This window comes from Moschus berezovskii, chromosome 8, assembly GCF_049115385.1.
Source record: "Moschus berezovskii isolate FMDL1 chromosome 8, NW_MosBer_1.0, whole genome shotgun sequence".
NCBI classification, from domain to species: Eukaryota; Metazoa; Chordata; class Mammalia; order Artiodactyla; family Moschidae; genus Moschus; species Moschus berezovskii.
Genome location: NC_142467.1, coordinates 24,631,190 through 24,642,181, shown reverse-complemented (window position 1 = coordinate 24,642,181; position 10,992 = coordinate 24,631,190). Strand labels below are relative to the sequence as shown.

The 10,992-nt window shown below is 35.6% G+C and overlaps 1 pseudogene; it reads right to left on the bottom strand.

Moving 5' to 3' along the window:
• Positions 1-9,062: 9,062 nt before the first annotated feature.
• LOC148777031 (small ribosomal subunit protein uS9 pseudogene) lies at positions 9,063-9,568 on the bottom strand (annotated as a pseudogene).
• Positions 9,569-10,992: the final 1,424 nt, after the last annotated feature.

The following is a 10,992-nucleotide window of genomic DNA, read 5'->3' as shown; positions in this document are numbered from 1 at the left end:
CTGATTTTAATGGTAGGGCTCAAAATTACTGATTGAACCATAGAAAAAATAAATAAATCTGAAAAAGTATGGGTTATTTGACATCTTGTCTCTTAACTTACTTACATTGTCATTGAATGAAATCAATCCTTCACAGCAATCTAGTTTGTCAATAGGTAACTTCAGTAATATAATTCTTCTACACTATATGAAATAACTAAACAGTAAGTAGGACTTTCTGATACCTGAACAAAAATCTCTAGAACCTCTTCTTAATGTCTTCTGCTTCTGTTAGGTCCATACTATTTTTGTCCTTTATTGTGCCCATCTTTGCATGACATTTTCCCTTGGTATCTCTTACTTTCTTGAAGAGATCTCTAGTCTTTCCCATCCTATTGTTTTCCTCTATTTCTTTGTATTGATCACTAAGGAAGGCTCTCTTATCTCTCCTTGCTATCTTGGAACTCTGAATTCAGATGGGTATATCTTTCCTTTTCTCCTTCACCTTTAGCTTCTCTTCTATTCTCAGCTATTTGTAAGCCCTCCTCAGACAACCATTGTGCTTTTTTGCATTTCCTTTTCTTGGGCATGGTCTTGGTCACTGCCCCCTGTACAATGTCATGAACTTCCATTCATAGTTCTTCAGGTACTCTATCAGATATAATCCCTTGAATCTATTTCTCACTTCCACTGTATAATCGAAAGGGATTTGATTTAGGTCATACCTGAATGGTTAGTGGTTTTCCATACTTTCTTCAATTTAAGTGTGAGTTTTGCAATAAGGCGTTCATGATCTGAGCCACAGCTGGCTCCCGGTCTTGTTTTTGGTCACTGTATACAGCTTCTCCTTCTTCGGCTGCAAAGAATATAATCAGTCTGATTTTGGTATTGACAAATGGACATCTGGTGATGTCCATGTGTGGAATCTTCTCTTGCATTGTTGGAAGAGGGTATTTGCTATGACCAGTGTGTTTTGGCAAAACTCTGTTAGCCTTTGCCCTCCTTCATTTTGTACTCCAAGGGCCTGTTGCTCCAGGTATCTATTGTCCTCCTACTTTTGCATTCCAGTCCACTATGATGAAAGGACATCTTGTTTTGGTGTTAGTTCTAGAAGGTCTTGTAGGTCAACATCAGTTCAGTTCAGTTCAGTCGCTCAGTCATGTCCGACTCTTTGCGACCCATGAATCACAGCACGCCAGGACTCCCTGTCCATCACCAGCTCCCGGAGTTCACTCAAACTCATGGCCATCGAGTCGGTGATGCCATCCAACCATCTCATTCTCTGTCGTCCCCTTCTCCTCCCATCCCCAATCCCTCCCAGCATCAGAGTCTTTTCCAGTAAGCCAACTCGTCGCATGAGATGGCCAAAGTATTGGAGTTTCAGCTTTAGCATCAGTCCTTCCAATGAACACCCAGGATTGATCTACATAGAACCATTCAATTTTAGCTTCTTTAGCAGTAGTGTTTGGAGCATAGATTTGGATTACTGTGATATTAAATGGTTTGCCTTGGAAACAAACAGAGATCATTCTGTCAGTTTTGAGATTGCACCCCCAAGTACTGCATTTTGGACTCTTATTTTTAACTATGAAGGGATTCTTCTAAGGGATTCTTGCCCACAATAGTGGATATAATGGTCATCTGAATTAAATTTGCCTATTGCAGTCCATTTTAGTTCACTGGAGAAGAGAATGGCAAACCACTTCAGTATTCTTGCCTTGAGAACTCCATGAACAGTATGAAAAGTGGAGGTCAAGGAGGACAGAATTCAACCCATAATACACAAGTAACACAAAAATGAATGACACGGTTTCTGCTCTCTTTCAATGAATTCACAATCAAGAGGAGAAGGCAAAAGACACATGTAAATAAAGATACTGAAATAAATGCTATTAAGAATCTGAATTTAGCTCATGGGTTAAAGATATCAGAGTAGAAGAGTGTGTGCTCATCTCCTTCTTCAAGAACACCAAAATCACAACTAGCTGTTGCACAACCATCAACAGGAGGATACTGGAACCCACCAAGAAACTCACATCATGTCCAAAGACAAAGGAGAAGCTGCAGTGAGATGGTAGGTGGGGGGCATACATGAAAAAATCAAATCCCATACCCAGTGGGTGGGCAACCCACCAACTGGAGAACAATAATACCAGAGAAGTTCTCCCACCGTTGTGAAGGTTCTAGTGAAGAAATCAAAAGCTTTCCAGACAAGCGCAAGTTAAAAGAATTCAGAGCCACCAAACCAGCTTTACAACAAATGCTAACGGAACTTCTTTAAGCAGGAAACACCGGGAAGAGATCTATACCAAATATACCCAAAACAATTAGAAAACAGTAAAGAGTCACACGTATCATAATTACCTTAAATGGTTTAAATGCACCAACCAAAAGATATAGACTAGCTGGGTGGAAGAAAACATGTGCATGTGTACACTTCCTCTTACCATATCACTCTACTTAACCCCAAACTGTATATAATTATTTTATATTCTTAAATTAATCACATTTCCATTATGGCTTGCAATTGTATTTAACAATTATCTTTTAGTTTTGTCTGATTATTGATTGTGAAAACTGATAAACATCCTTTACTATTGTGATTATGTAACTATTATTCTTTTTTATACCATTGTATCATGATTGTTCAACAGAAAATAATTGAATTTCTATATCACTAAAACTACCATTCAATAGAAAAACTTGTAATCACTTTTTAAAATCCATTTGCACATTAGAATTATCTTGGAATTTTTTGCAAAATACAAATGCCCAGGTATTGCTTTTTTCCTCCAAAGCTCCAGATATGAGTCTAATGAGCAAGTATATTCAAATATATTATCCTATGTAAAACAAATCACCAGTTCAGGGTCGATGCATGTTACAGGATGCTCGGGGCTGGTATGCAGGGATGACCCAGAGGGAGGATTAGGGGAGGAGGGAGGTGGGAGGGGAGGAGGGAGGGGGAACTCATGTACACCCGGGGCGATTCATGTCAATGTATGGCAACCAATATAATATTGTAAAATAAAAAAAAAAACCAACTGGACTATATGATGATTTTTTATTTTTATCAAGTTTGTTTCACTCTTTCTAACTCATATTCGGTGCTCCCATTTCATTTAGTTTATGTTTTCCAGTCTCTCCATCTCTTTTTTGTTGTTGCTCTTTATTTTCAAGCTTTAACCACGTGTAGCAGAAAAGTCTCTGTATAGCATGTATAGTATGTATAATACATATAAATTTTAGAAAACTAATGAATTTTTGCCTAGCTAAAAAATTTATAGTATTTGGGTTTCACTTGTTTAAATAAGTATGAATACAATGCTAGATTTCTAACTTATATTCCCTTAAAACTCTGTTACAGTTCTATTTATTCTGGCATCTAATATTACTTCTAGAAGCCTAGAAAGCTTATTATTCTAGTGATTTTAAAAAAATTTTGAATGAGGCTTGAAACATCTAATCCAATTCTGAGAATATGAAGAAATGCTATGTTGTAAAACACAGCAACAACAAGTTAACATATGATACAGTATTATTGACTGAAGTACAGATTTTATTCAAATTTCACAAAATTTTATGCTAGTGTCCTTTATTTGCTTTTATACCTTATTCAAGATTCCACATGTATTTAGCTTCAGCTGCATGCAACAAGTTCTGGTAAATTCTCTTTTCATTTTTATTCTATTATAAATATTTTCTAATTTTCTTTGTATGGCTTCTTAGATACATCCATTATTTAAAAATGGATATTTAATTTCCAAATACAGAGCGTTTTGAAAATATCTTTGTTATTAATTTCTCATTGTGATATTAATTTCTCAGTTAATTGCTTTCTTCTCTGCAAACACCTTTGGTGTTTTTTTTCAGTCTGTTAACTTTACTGAAGTTTTTAGGGGCTGTCAAAGATCTCTCTTTGTAAATGTCACATTGCACTTGAAAATATGTGGGTTATTTTCAAATATCTTTTGATATTGATTGTTAACATAATTCCACAGTGATAAGAGAATAGACTCTGTATGATTTCAATACCTTCAAACCATGAAACTTTTTGCACCTTGTTTTATGTCCTTAGATATGTTCCAGTGTCTCCTGGTTTATAATCTATGGGAACTTGAGTAGAATTTGTATCTTACCATTGTGAAAATTGTATAAATCTTAATTCTGTTGCATTGGTTCACAGTCCTCTTCAGGTCTGCTTTATCTTTCTACTTTTCTGTTTATTCGTTGTATTATTTTTTGAGAGTTTGCTATTGAAACTCCAATTAAAAATCTTAATTAATCTACTTAAAAAAATAATTGCAATATGTAGTATGTAACTTTGTTCTGTATTTTCCAAGTCTTCTGTAAATACGTTAACATACTTTCACAATTTAAAAAATAAAAAAAGAAAAGATTCTGAATTTAGAAAAAGGGAATCTGAATAAAATCTTATAAAAGCATTGAAATAATAAGAGCCTGTTAGTAATAATTACTAAGGCTCCAAAGAAAATATATCATTTAAACTTCCTTTTATGGCTGGATTTTCCCAAATAGAGAAAAAGTAAAGGGTATTTCAAACTCAGGGAACACTTTATGCAAATGAAGAGAAACATTTACCTCTGAATATCCTAGAGCAGGCAGAAGGCACTGGAGACACTGGTTCAATCCCTGGGTTGGGTCTCCTGGAGGAGAAATGGCAACCCAGTCCAGTAGTCTAGCCTGAAAACTCCCACAGACAGAGGCTCTGGGAGGCTATAGTACATGGGGTCACAAATCCATAGGGTCAAAATTTCATGGGGTCAAAATCCATGCAGTCATAAAGAGCTGAACACACAGCTGAGTGACACAAGCACATCCAAGAGCAGCAGTCAAAGACCTATGGACTATTTCAGAATCACGTGATAGAAGGAAAAACTGAAACAAAGTTGAGGTTAGTTTGTGGATACTCAGAAACACTCTGAGAAATCACTGATATATTTAATACAACAACTATCCTGATGTTAATTGAAGACCATCAGATATTTTTCAGTGAGAGAATTACTACTTCCCACCCGTATTTTGTAAAGGAATGTCAAGGAATGAGGGACAGAAAGATACAAAGAACTGAGGGAGTTGACTTTATTGGAATTATAAGTATTAGCGGAGACTCAGTTTCACATTCTTTCCACTTTTTATATTATTTTACATTAACATGATCATTGGTGTCTACACTTCTAAGAAATAAACTTCAAAGTATGTCTTCACAAATAATTTGCTGATAATGAAGTGTAAATTACATACTTACATAAGAGAAACTTATCAGATACCACTTTGACTAAGTAAAGTTAGCATCATTTATAATGGGGTAACTAAAATCATGTGGCTTCTGATATGGTTTACTGAGGACACATCAGTTGTGCAGTATTCCTGACAAAAGTCTATAACATGATCTAATCAAGATCTAACAAGGCCAAATAGAGGCATATTCTACAAAACAACTAACCTGCAAGATAAAAGTAAAATCAATGTCTTGAAAGACAAAAGGGACAAGGGAACTCTCCTAAAATACAGGAGATGGAAGTAAAATGTGTGACCCTGGATTAGATGTTCAGTCAGAAGAAACATCACAACAAAGGAAATTACTGAGACAATTTCAAAATTTGAACATGCACTATATATTATGGAATAATATTGTACTCTTAAATTTTCTAATTTTAATCATTGTAATTCAGTCAGCATCAGGATAGCTGTTGTATTAAATATATTAATGACTAATATCTCTTTAGAAAATACACTCCAAAGTATAGGACTATACTGTCTCTATCAAATGATTCAAAAGAAAATATGGATATATTATATATAGTATAAAATACAAGTACATATGATGTATATATATATAATACATAATCTATGTATATTCACATACATATATACATAACTATGAGTAAACATGTACATACAGAGGCCAGGGAGAGAGAGAAAGCAAAATAAATGTGGTTAAAGAGTAAACAATTGGAAAAAACTATGCAGAAATTCTTTATTCTATTCTTGCAAATTTTCTGTAAATTTAAAATTATTTCAAAATAAATCTTTTTTAAAAGCAATATAGAATTTCAAACTAAGTATTTTTTACTTCCTTATTATACCTTCCATTTCAAATACATAACATAAACAACATCACGTAAACTTAGCTATAGGATTAATCAAATATAAACTATTAAGTTCTAACTTTCTGTTATATCTAGGCAAATTTGTGAAGCATATTAAATTTTGATTTTGGAGTATATAAAGAAATTTCTGTGTATTTATTTCTAATTTTACAGTTAATATATAGTTAAGGCATTATCTTTAACCCTCTTGCATCTTTCAAATTGTGATCAGAAGCTGATAATTTTCTTTAGTGTTGTTCTGAATTGAAAATGTGCTGTTTTACTATTATCATTAACCAAAATCTTAATTGAATTTTGATGCTGTCAGTAACATAATTCAGTATCTGGAATATTAATTTGATGAAAAACTCAGTGCATCTTTAAATGTCTAAGGCAATTAAATCAAGGTGTGACCAACCATTTAGAAATAGTGCATATTTTTATTTCCTTTAAGTCTGGAAATTTAACTGGGATTCATAGAAATTTGTGGAGAGACAGAGAGAGGAGGAGAAAAGATAGGGGAGGGAAGAAAGCAGAGACAAAGGGGAAGAGAGCAACAGGAAAGAACCATAAGCAAGGATATGTATTTATTTTTCTCTGCTAACTAAGAATACTATCAATATAAACCATAGTATTCTTCTGCAAAATACTTTAAGATCCATTAGTAAGAAATAATAAAATGTATTTATTATTTAAACAGCAATCATTAAGTATGAAGGCTGCAGAGAATCATATGATGGATGCAAATATACCGCTATTACCCATTGGATATTATTCATAGATGATGTTGAACTTTTTCAGATTTAATCTCAAAATCAGCACTCCCAGTACCCCTCATCCTGAAAATTAACTTAGGCATAAAAGATGTAACCAATTTGCCATATAGTTTAACAATTTATAATATAAGTAAAACATTTAGCATTAGGTTTTAGAATCAAATTGACTTGCTGCTAATATTGTTTTGCTACTTACAAACAATATGATCTTGAAAATTTTATGTAACTCCTAAAATAGCAGTTTCCTCACTGCCAGCTCGCCCAATCCCTCAGGAAAGGAGACTGTCAATATCCACTTCTATAGCAGTCTTTTAAAAATCATTTTAAAATTAATACATTTCTTAAATATAATTATGTTACTTGCCAGCTTAAATTATTTCAAGCACATTAGCATTCACTTTCTGAAATACTGTACTGTACACACTACTTACTTTTCTACATGCATCTCCCTCCATACTTATCCTTCTACTCTGCCCTTTCATTTTATTGCTATGACTTATTGTCATATTGCTGTTTTATTTCACTAAGATGCACTGAATGCATGTGTTGGATGCGTGGTATTCCTGAAACATTCTTGTCAGTCTACAGAAGCTTCCCTAGTCTACCCAACCTCTTTTCTGAATAATTCATTACCAAATCTTCTTATCCATTATTATACCTTACACATACACATCATGATGTGTTTATCATGTTTCACAGCAAATATTTGTCTATCCATTTTACACTCTAGACTGTGAGTTCCTCCACATTTATGTACCACTTCTACCTAAGATAAGCCTGGAATACAGCCAATGATTGTTTTTGAAATGAAGTAATGAATTCATGCATGTGTAAAACTATATTTTATTTTAGTAATAATTTTAATTAAATTTCCTGGTCCAATTTTCTTCTACATAGCATATTCTTCATACCAAAAAAAAAAAAAGTCTTAATTGCTCACTTGTGTCTGACTCTTTCTGACCCCATAAATAATAGCCTGCCAGGCTCCTCTGTCCATGGAATTCAACAGGCAAGAATATTGAAGTGGGTTGCCACCCCATCTCCAGGGCATCTTCCCACTCCAGGGATCAAATTCTTGTCTTCTGCATTGGAGGCTGATTGTTTACCATCTGAACCGCCAGGAAAGCCCTCTTCATACAAAAACTGTAGCTAAATATTGTTATCATAAAGATTGAATTTAGTACACTGAAAAGTGCCATATTTTTCTACTATTCTAGATTTGATAGCTAAATGTATTTGACGCTTATTATTATCCCTCAGTTCAGTTCAGTCGCTCAGTCGTGTCCGACTCTTTGCAACCACATGAATCTCAACACACCAACACCCCCCAAAAAATGTCCTTTTCATTATAGGGGACTGGAATGCAAAAGTAGGAAGTCAAGAAATACCTGGAGTAAAAGGCAAATTTGGCCTTGGACTACAGAATGAAGCAGGGCAAAGGATAATAGATTTTGCCAAGAGAACACACTGGTCATAGTAAACACCCTCTTCCAACAACACAAGAGAAGACTCTAAACATGGACATCACCAGATAGTCAACACCGAAATCAGATTGATTATAGTCTTTGCAGCCAAAGATGGAGAAGCTCTATAAGTCAGCAAAAACAAGACCAGCAGCTGACTGTGGCTCCGATCATGAAATCTTTATTGCCAAATTCAGATATAAATTGAAGAAAGTAGGGCAAACCACTAGATCATTCAGGTATGGCCTAAATCAAATCCCTAATGATTATACAGTGGAAGTGAGAAATAGATTCAAGGGATTAGATCTGATAGAGTGCCTGAATAACTGTGGACGGAGGTTCGTGATATTGTACAAGAGAAAGGGATCAGGACCAACTCCAAGAAAAAGAAAAGGAAAGAGGCAAAATGGTTGACTGAGGAGGCCATACAAATAGCTGTGAAAAGAAGAGAAGTGAAAGGCAAAGGAGAAAATGAAAGATATAACCAATTAAATGCAGAGTTCCAAAGGATACCAAGGAGAGATAAGAAAGCCTTCCTCAGTGATCAATGAAAAAAAGTAGAGGAAAACAATAGGATGGGAAAGATTAGAGATCTCTTCAAGAAAGTAAGAGATACCAAGGGAATATTTCATGCAAAGATGGGCACAATAAAGGACAGAAATGGTACGGACATAACAGAAGCAGAAAATATATATATATATATATATATATATTTTTTTTTTTTTTTCCTGAAACCTTAAATCCCACATTTATTATAAAGGTGCTATAACGGGAAACCCTGATCTTCATGATGGGCTTACCGATAGGATTTCTGGTAGCGGGCACGAGCACCAGGACCTCCAAACTTCTTGGATTCGCAGCGACGGGGATCGGCTACCAGCAGGGTCCGGTCGTACTGGATGAGGATGTCTTTGATCTCCTTCTTGGAAGCCTCATCCACATTTTTCTGGTAATAGGCCACCAAGGCTTTGGAGATGGACTGGCGGATGGCATAAATCTGGGCCATGTGACCACCACCCTTCACTCGGACGCGGATGTCCACACCAGGAAATCGCTCCTTGCCCAAGAGCAGAACAGATTCCAGTAGCTTGTATTGCAGCGTGCGCGGTTCGATCATCTCCAGGGGTCGTCCGTTCACCTTGATGAGGCCGTTACCTCATTTGCAGTGCGACACGGCCGTGGCCGTCTTCTTGTGTCGGAAGACTTGCACAGACTGCAGAGGGCCCTTGGATGGCATGGCTGCAGACATAGAGAAGAGATCCTCTGCAGACGTAGAGAAGAGATCCTTCCAAATTTGCTGGCATATTGAATGCAGCAGTTTCACAGCATCATCTTTTAGGATTTGAAATAGCTCAACTGGAATTCCATCACCTCCACTAGCTTTGTTTGTAGTGTTGCTTCACAAGGTCCACTTGACTTCTCATTTGGGCCTTGGGAAGCAACACTACAAACAAAACTAGTGGAGGTGATGGAATTCCAGTTGAGCTATTTCAAATCCTAAAAGATGATGCTGTGAAAATGCTGCATTCAATATGCCAGCAAATTTGGAAAACTCAGCAGTGGCCACAGGACTGGACAAGGTCAGTTTTCATTCCAATCCCAAAGAATGGCAATGCCAAAGAATGCTCAAACTACTGACAATGGCATTCATCTTATACAATAGCAAAATAATGTTCAAGATTCTCCAAGCCAGGCTTCAACAGTACCTGAACTGTGAACTTCCATATGTTCAAGTTGGATTTAGAAAAGGCAGAGGAACCAGAGATCAAGTTGAAAATATCTGATGGATCATCGAAAAATTGAGAGAGATCCAGGTTAATTCCCCCAGTTCCATTTTTCTTCCTCAAGATTGCTTTGGCTATTCGAGGTTTTTTGTATTTCCATACAAATTGTGAGATTATTTGTTCTAGTTCTGTGAAAAATATCGTTGGTAGCTTGATAGGGATTGCATTGAATGTATAAATTACTTTGGGTAGTATACTCATTTTTACAATATTTATTCTTCCAATCCATGAGCATGGTATATTTCTCCATCTATTAGTGTCCTCTTTGATTGCTTTCAGTAGTGTTTTATAGTTTTCTATGTACAAGTCTTTGTTTCCTTAGGTAGATATATTCCTAAGTATTTAATTCTTTTCGTTGCAACAGTGAATGGAATAGTTTCCTTAATTTCTCTTTCTATTTTCTCATTATTAGTGTATAGGATTAGTGCAAGGGATTTCTGTGTGTTGATTTTATATCCTGCAACGTTACTGTAATCATTGATTAGCTCTAGTAGTTTTCTGGTAGAGTCTCTAGGGTTTTCTGTGTAGAGGATCATGTCATCAGCGAACAGTGAAAGTTTTACTTCTTCTTTTCCAATTTGGATTCCTTTTATGTCTTTTTCTGCTCTGATTGCTGTAGCCAAAACTTCCAGAACTATGTTGAATAGTAGTGGTGAGAGTGGGCACCCTTGTCTTGTTCCTGACTTTAGGGGAAATGCTTTCAGTTTTTCACCATTGAGGATAATGTTTGCTGTGGGTTTGTCATATATAGCTTTTATTATGTTGAGGTATGTCCCTTCTATTCCCACTTTCTGGAGAGTTTTTATCAGGCTCTACTACAAAGCCACAGTCATCAAGACAGTATGGTACTGGCATAAAGACAGAAATATAGATCAAT